The sequence below is a fragment of the Cheilinus undulatus genome, linkage group 9 (genome assembly GCF_018320785.1).
Source record: "Cheilinus undulatus linkage group 9, ASM1832078v1, whole genome shotgun sequence".
NCBI classification, from domain to species: Eukaryota; Metazoa; Chordata; class Actinopteri; order Labriformes; family Labridae; genus Cheilinus; species Cheilinus undulatus.
Genome location: NC_054873.1, coordinates 20,991,410 through 21,000,765, shown reverse-complemented (window position 1 = coordinate 21,000,765; position 9,356 = coordinate 20,991,410).

The following is a 9,356-nucleotide window of genomic DNA, read 5'->3' as shown; positions in this document are numbered from 1 at the left end:
TGTTCCACATTATTAAGCAGGCCACAGGTTTCAGCAATATGGGAAAGAAAAAGGATCTCTCTGCTGCTGAAAAGTGTCAAATAGTGTAATGCCTTGGACAAGGAATGAAAATATTCAATATTTCAGGAAAAATTAAGCATGATCATCGTACTGTGAAGAAATTTGTGGCTGATTCAGAGCACAGATGGGTTTGTGCAGATTAAGACATAATGAAGAGGGTTTCTGATGGAGAAATACATCAGATTAAGAAAGTAGATGCTAAAATGCCATTACAAAGCAGCAAACAAGTATTTGAAGCTGCTGGTGCCTCTGGAGTCCCACCAACCTCAAGGTGTAGGATCCTCCAGAGGCTTGCAGTCATGTATAAACCTACTATTCAGCCACCCCTAACCAATGCTCACAAGCAGAAATGGTTGCAGTGGGCCCAGAAATACATGAAGACTCATTTTCAGACAGTCTTGTTGACTGATGAGTGCCGTGCAACCCTGGATGGTCCAGATGGAGGAGTAGTGGATGGGTGGTGGATGGCCACCATGTCCCAGTGAGGCCGGGACGTCAACAAGGAGGGGGCGGAGTCATGTTTGGGCTGGAATCATGAGGAGAGAGCTGATAGGCCCCTTCAGGGTCCCTGAAGGTGTGAAAATGACGTCGGCAAAGTATATAGAGTTTCTGACTGACCACTTTCTTCCATGGTACAAAAAGAGAATTGTGCCTTCTGTAGCAAAATTTTCTTCATGCATGACAATGCTCCATCTCATGCTGCAAAGAATCCCTCTGTGTCATTGGCTGCTATGGGCATAAAAGGAGAGAAACTCATGGTGTGGCCCCCATCCTCCCCTGACCTCAACCCTACTGAGAACCTTTGGAGCATCCTCAAACTAAAGATCTATGAGGGTGGGAGGCAGTTCACATCAAAACAGCAGCTCTGGGAGGATATTCTGACATCCTGCAAAAAAAAATTCTAGCAGAAACTCTCCAAAAACTCACAAGTTCAATGGATGCAAGAATAGTGAAGGTGATATCAAAGAAGGGCTCCTATGTTAACATGGAACTTGTCCTGTTAAGATGTTTTTGATTAAGATAGCTTTGATTTCAGTAAATATGACCCCCTGATGCTGCAATTTCTACAAATGACCATTTTCAGTTCTTTACAACCTATAAAATGTTTTAAAAAGCTGTTGTGCTTAATAATGTGGAACAGTGCATTTTGAGGTTTTTTTTTAAATTATTTTTGTCATTATGAAGTTTGTTCAAAAACATTTGAATTATGCTCTAATGGCAGATGACTTGAAAAATATTCTGACTGTCATTTGCATTAATATTTAGGAAAATCAGAGAAAAATATCATTTGCATAATAATATGGAACGCGGTGTACAGTGTTTCAGTTTTGTTCTCATCTGAGCAAAGCACCTTCTTTCATATGTTTGGTGTGTCCCCCACAACCGCAAACAAGACTCCTTATGGCTTTTTCAACAATGGCTTTCTTCTTGCTACTCTTCCATAAAGACCAGATTAGTGGACTACACAAATAATAGTTGTCCTGTGTACAGGTTCTCCCACCTGAGCTGTGGATCTCTGCATCTCCTCCAAAGTTGCCATGGGCCTCTTTGTTGCTTCGCTGATCAATGCTCTCCTTGCCCGGCCTGTAAGTTTAGGTGGACAGCCATTTTTCTATAGGTTTGTCGTTGTGCCATGCTCTTTCCATTTCCAGATGATGGATTGAACAGTGCCCCGTGAGATGTTCATAACTTCGGATATTTTTTTTTAACCTAACTTTGCTTTAAACTTCTCCACAACTTTATCACTGACCTATCTGCTGTGTTCCTTGGTCTTCATGGTGCTGTTTGTTCATTGAAGTTCTTTAACATACGTCTGAGGCCTTCACAGAACAGCTGTAATTATAATGAGATTAGATTACACACAGGTGGACTTTACTAATTAGGTGACTTCTGAAGGCAATTGGTTGTACTGGATTTTATTCATTGGTATCAGACTCCAGGGGGCTGAATACTTTGGCACACCACACTTTTCAGATTTTTATTTGTAAAACATTTAAAAAGCCAGGTATAATTTTCATTTCACTTCACAATTATGTGCCACTATATGTTGATCTATCACATGAAATTCCAATAAAATATGTTTATGTTTGTGGTAGTAACGTGAAGAAATGTGGAAAAGTTTAAGGGTTATGAATACATTTGTGAGCCACTGTATTTTTCTTATCTAACCGATTGCCTCCTCTTTTAACCCATTATTGACAGTTTTAACAACTTAAACATTTTTTGCCTTTCTTAGCCCCTTTTGGGCTGCTATTATCCCATTTTTGTCCCTTTTAACTAATATTTCCCACATTTCACCTAATTTTGCCACTTTTAACCCATTATTGCCACCTTTGAACCACTTTTTTGCCATTTTCCCTACCTATTTTGCCCCTTTTTGCCTTGCTTTGCCTGTTTTGGTGCTATCCATTTTTTTCTCTTTTAACTGATTTTGCCAAGTTAAGCCTACTTTACAACTTTTAGCCCAATTCAATCCCACTTTTTATCTGCTTTTCACCATTTTCTGCCCATTTTTACCCGTCTTAACCAATTTTTGCTGCTGCTATCCATTTTTTTCCCCATTTTTAACCCATGTTTGCACATTTTCACCTTTATTGTGGCTTGTTTTGTGATTAATATATTAATATTTTGAGTTATTTCAGTTCCTTCCACTTTATCCTCTGGCATCTTTATGTTTGTGCAAATCATGCTTAGCTGTAGTCTGACAGTCCTTTACAAATGGTTTAGTTCAGTGTGCTCATCCACATTGTTAAAATTAGTCCCAAAAAATGGACTATAATTTTTCTGACCTCGATGGGCCCACCATTCGGCTTGGCCCCCTTTATCCCCCTTATGGGCAGCCTTAGGTATACATCAGACAAAATAAATGATAAAATGGTGACATTAGTGAAAACTTCTGGCTGTGCTTTGTTACCTCTGAGACTTAAAATAATAACGTAATCAAAAAATTGGAGATCATTTAAAATGGGATTTTGTTTTTTAAATCTTGTTTTATTGCTATTATTTTTAGTTATTGTAAATAACCTCTCAAGGCAAAGCTACAGTACTTTCCCCCAGTGGGCCCCAGCACATTCTTTGGAAAGCACTGGTCTAAAGGGTTTAAAGTCTCCTGTGTTCAGTATGTTTCAGTAAAAGTCTACCCACTGCTCATCTTTAAAACTATCATTTTTCAACCACTACTTTTCTGCCTACATAAAAAATCATTAATCACATATATATATATATATTTCCAACAAGCCACGTTATCATCTCTTCCAGTATAACTTAAAACACGATATATAATGCCAAAACTAACGAGCATGTCTAGTTCTGTCCTTCACTAAAAACCACATCCCTGGTCATTTTTTAAAAAAACAAAGTCACCACTGATTCTGTGTTGCAAATTAGCCTGGAAATAAAATTATTTTTTCTTGTGCATCAAAAATCTTAGATAACAAAATAAGAGGAACACTGTTTATCAGACACCAATGTTTACTGGTAATAAGGTCACACTGAACGGCATCTGTTTCCCCCACAGAACCTGGTAATTATGAGGAGGTACTGATGGCTGCCTAATGAATTCAGATATTGATCCAGCAGCCGTGCTTTTTGACAATGACCCTCCCGTCTCCCGGCCCTCATTCAGTAGGCACACAAAGGGGTCCAGCTGTGAGATCAGTCATGCTACATCAGTGAAACCAGCATCCATTGGTTTAGGTAAATGCAGTCATCACTTCCAAACTGGAGTGTGTACTTTCCCTTCCAAAGGATATTATTCAACTCTTATTTTTTAGCAAACCCTATGAATGTGTGTGTAATGATTTTAGAGGATTACTGCCACAAATATGCTCCCTTCAATATCCAATCAAATGAAGGGGGGTTTGTAAAATTATGTATTGATTAGAGCTAACTATTGATTTAATCATCTAAAGTCTTATTGTTGTAATTTAAGGCTCCAAACAAATGGTTAGATTGATGTCATCTCATGATGTGTCAGACTTTATAATTCAGACTTTAATGTTCTATTTATGATTTGTTTTCCATGAAAAGCATATGCAACTATTACACGTTAGAAAATTTTCTTCAGCAAGAACAGACCCATATTGGTCTTGATGATAGTATTAAGCTGATATGAAGCATATCATGCATCTAACGGGATGAAGAAAATGCAAATGGAAAAAGATGGGTGCCTAAAATGATCATAATATGATGTGCCTAATTTTATCATTGTAGATATAGATGTGTTGTATACAAACATGATTCTGTATTGGTCATGAAATCTGTCGACTCATGTTGCCAAATTTTGTGGTGCGTAGGTGGAGGTTACCACCGGCCTCCACATGGCTAAAGGTTAGGCTGTTTGGCCATGATCAATAACGGTTAAGGTCATTAACATGTTATGAATATGGGGAGGGCCTGGGAAAGCAGAGCAGAGAGGGAGCAAACTGGGCTCTGATTGGCTGGAGCTCACTGCTAGAAGAGGCCACCCCCCACTGGCCCCAGAGGTCATCTGAAGAGCAGAGGACCTCTGACCTCATGCCAAGAGGATGGAGAGGTTTTTGGTCTGCATATGTTTGATTGTTAAAATATCAAATGTATGTGGCGTTTAACCAAAAGCAAATAAAATCAATATTGTCAAATGTTTGGAAGGATTATTATTATAAAGTCACAGGCTGGACCAGTCAAAGAAAACTCAGTTTCTGTCTCTTTTAGTCAAAAAAGACCTAGATTACTTACCCCAAATGTTGTCACTGACTGGTAGCATTTCAACATTATTATAACTAACAATAAATAGTGTTGTCACAGTATATATAGATATAAAGATTGTATACCATTTGTAACTGAATAAATACAAGTTATGATTACTCTATATTCTTGTTTTTAATTACAAAAAACACTCAAACCCCTGCACACTGCTGAGTTTGCACAAATACACTGGCACCACTTTGGCACAGAAATGTTGCCAACATATCTGTGCAATTTAAAAAGTCTTTTTCTCATGGCAGCTTTTGGTGAAAAACATGGCTGGTTGTAGTGTTTAAAAGTTTTGGTACTTACTGATACAACCAATCATTGAAACAGCAGGTTGTAAAGTGTGTGGTATCAAAAGTATTTAAAAGTATTAAAGTAATGAAAATTCCACAACTTTAATAAGTAATCTTAGCAACTAATAAGCATTAATTTATAGCAGTGGTTCTCAGCTGGAGGGTCGTGACCCAACAGTGGATCACAGAGATGTTTTCAGCAGAGAAAAAATGTAACCAAAAGCCTGTGATGTATGGAAGCCCTTAAAGGGGCTCTATGTAAGATATTTTCTTCAAAACTTTCCACTTTTGAGTATATAATGGTGCGCATTTTATCTTGATGTAAAGAATGAGGCTTTTTATGTCTTCCTTGTTTGCCTGTATAAGCCTGTGGAGTCATTTCTCTGTGAAGAATTCAGACCAAATTTTCCACAAAATCTTAACTTAAAGTGACGTCGGGTACTACGTAATACGTACGCACCCCCTTGCTCTGTTTATACCTGACAACGGCGTGTTGAATGGAGAAGAGAGAGAGAAACGGCAATGGAGAAGTCTGCTTCCGCGAGTAAACGACGGGCCAGCTCAGCCCAAACACCCACACAAACTCCGCAAAAACATAAAAAAACTAAGATAGTTTTATCTGCTGAAGCCCGTCAAGCTAAAAGAGAGTGTAACCGATGCAGGGGGAAATCGAGAAAAAATACTGGTGAAGCATTTGAGAAATAAAGCAAGCACACATTACACATGTAAAAAGACAATAAAATTGGTCAATGCTGCACTAAGTAGTGAAGTTGTTCATTCATAGAAATGGACGTGAAAATATCGTCCTTTTTTAATCGCCTCATATGAACCAATATTTAGTTTTCTGCCTTGTCCGCATTAGAGGTTCAAATATACTTAATTCATTTTCATTTTTAGTTCGTGGAACTTTTAAGTGTTACTTCACTAACCTCTTCTGTATACATTATGCCGGTAAATCACCTTGGTCTACCTGTGTATCAGCTGATAAACCGGAGGCTCGTTCATGAGTAAGGAGCGTGCCGTCGTGGCCGAGCAACACAGTGCTGTTGTAGTTCGCCTAATGGCCGACACCAATATTTTTCTAAATCTTGCATGGAGCCCCTTTAACTGACAAATTAATCCATTTTGTTGTGGCATCATTCTGAATAAAACACAAGATACTTGTGCCCTATAAAGAGGATCAGTGCTCAGTGAAGAAGTCCCTAATCCATTACCATTTGCCTACACAAGTCAAGCATGCAAACATGGGTAGTAAGAAACCCGCACCTAACTAAAGGTAACCAACCTATTACTAAGACTACAGGGATAATGGCAATGGGCAAATTTGTCAAAATGTTTAAGTATCCCTTTAACTGTCTTTCGCAAACCCTCTACATCCCACTTCTGCTGGACGACTTCAAACTTTCCATCTTCGCTGTTCAGCTTCAGCTCCTAAATCTGCATATCTCAGCTTCTTCCTTTCATAGGCTTCCTCCACAGAATCCTCCCACTGAACCGTCAGCTCTATAAAAAAAAAACAACTACATGCTGACTGGCAGACCATAGCACCATGTCAGGCCTAAGATTAGTGCAAACTATCTCTTGTGGCACAATAAGTTTCCCTCCTAAATCTACCTGCATCTCCCAGTCCTTAGCATCCTTTAACTGGCCTAACTGGTGCCTACCTAAAAACCTGCCTCCTTTAATCTTCTCTCCTTCCCGGACAAACTGAACCGTCCTCGTTCCCTGATTATGTCCTGCATTCACCTGTTGCCTTCTGTTTTCAATTCCTGCTGCTAGACTTTTCAAAACCCTGTCATGTCTCCATGTATATCTACCTTGTGACTTACTGACCTTATATCCTGTCAAAATGGGCCACAAGGTTGCTGTCTTGGAGCCACAGCCTTAGTACACCTTACTACTTCCTCCTGTCTACGTACCTGTTCCACTACCAGTCTCCTTCTATCTTGAGGACCTGCTTTGTTCCACACCGGTCTACCTGAGCCAAGCCCCAGCCACCCCCGGCCTATCTGGACATACAATCTACAACCTACAATCTCAGCATGCCTACGAGCTGCCTCTGCCTCTTCTACTGCCTGTCTTGGGTTCCATTTTCTTCCCCTGGTTGGATTTGGAACTAGGCTATCTCCTATCTCTATTCTATCTTTGCTCCCTGCTAACAGCAACTCTATTCTAACCTTTGAGCACTTGAACTCTTCTGTCAAGCTAGTGATCTAGAGTATGAGTATCCCTTTGCCATACAGTGCCACACTGCTAAGGCACCAAGGCACACCCAACCACTTCCTTGCATATGAGTTAATTACTCTTTCCAGCTTCTCTACCTTCGATATTGGTATCTCAAAAACTGAAATGGGCCCTCCACTGCATCTGTTCTAAACTGCTCCACCTGTTCACTATCATTAATGTCTTCATTATACCATCTCCCTAAGCTCTTTACTGGCTTCTCCCTTATCAACGGTATTTCTTCTTCATCTACAAAAAACTTCCTGTCAACTATCTTCCCTTTGGAAACCGAGATGCTCCTGAACTTACTAGGCTTGATCTTCATGCTAGCCCACTTGAGATTCTTATTTAGCCTCTGCAGTAGCCTTCTCGTGCATAGCACTGTCGTGGTCACCAGTGTCATATCATCCTTGTAAGCCCTTATTGGTGGGAAGCGCATCCCATCCTGCCATCTCTCCCCCCTACCACCCACTTGGAAGCTCTAACAATGACTTCCATCGCCATTGTGAAGGCTAGAGGGGAAATCATGCAACCTGCCATGACACCTAACTCTAGTCTTTGCCAGCCTGTCGTAAAGTTTGCAGTACTAATACACATCTTAACATCTCTGAAATACATCTTAACTAAGTTCACCACCATCTCTGGGACCTTAAAGAAATCAAATGCCCTCCAGATAAGACTATGAGGTACTGACCCAAAACCATTAGATCTAAAAATACTATGTGTAGTTCCCTATTCTCTGCCTTAGCTACCTGGATCTGATGCCAGATCAGATTTTAATGCAGCAAATGTAGCTCTGTTAGCTGTGCAAGCTATGTGGCTAAAGTTAAGCTCACAAAGCAGCTACTTAAGCTTCGTCAGCTGTTATGCTGCGTTCAGTTGTACTTGGAACTCGGATAAATCCGACCTTCGAATCAGAAAAGTGCAATAGAACGGCCCTTGAGCTCAGGACTCCGACTCGGGAATTCGGGTAGGATCCAAGCAGCCTGAGTCAGTTGGAATGAAGTAGCAATATGGTGTTGCACACCGTGAGAGTCACTTTCTCTACAGCTTTTACTTTTATGTGTCGTCTAATTTAGCATTTGTGTTACTACAGTACAGGCCTCTGCACAGCTCGCTTTGATGCCCGTTGAAGTTCAATGATGCATGTAGGATTCCCCTCGCTGGTATGTTCAAGTCATGCTTACAGCGTATGACGTTTCTCTTTCTGTCTCTCCCTCAAGTAGCTAATATATTTCCCGTATCTAGTATTATTAGTATAGCAATGTTAGCTTTCGCTAATGCTAACAAGCTAATTCAAGCCAACATTCCTGTATCTACTTCTAGAACGATCTATACACAATTTAATCCTGGTTTAGACCTCTGATCTTTTTCTGTTTTATTCATGAAATGCTGCTTCATCTGTAATGTTTGCAATGTGAAAATTCTATGAATTTAACTGCCAGACTTTATGAATTATGAACTTGAACTATCTGTGAGAGTGGCCATCAGCGATGTATGATCTGCAGCCAGCCAGTCTTGGATTTGATGAGTGTATTAATTTCCAAACCATGACTTGGAAACAAAGAAAATGTACCTTATCACAGCAAAACATGGTAAAATGAATACGCGCATGTTTTCTGCAATGATGCGCTTTATAAAAATTTTTGTTTAACCCTGTCTTTCAGTTCAATCTAGGAATGCATTGATGCATAGGCTCAAAATCAATACCAGCTGATGTCAACTCTATTGTCAACCATCAGCTATCAAAAATAATGTAATAAGTTTTGTGTCAAATCATGACACATTTCATACTGGAATTTAGTATACCTAACTGCAAAATTTAGAGATTGTTTCACTGGGCAGAGGAAAAGACTTGTGAGAAAAATACTGATCTGTATTCATGGCTAAACAGAACAAGAATAGCTCCTAATTTTCACCATTGGTGCATCTGTACCAAAGGTGTTGTTCAAACTGAGGTACAAACTGGATTTTTTTTTTTTTCATTTAAAAATTTTTGTTTGAAAATTTATCAGAAATTTTGGTTTTGATTTGTCATTAGAGATGTGA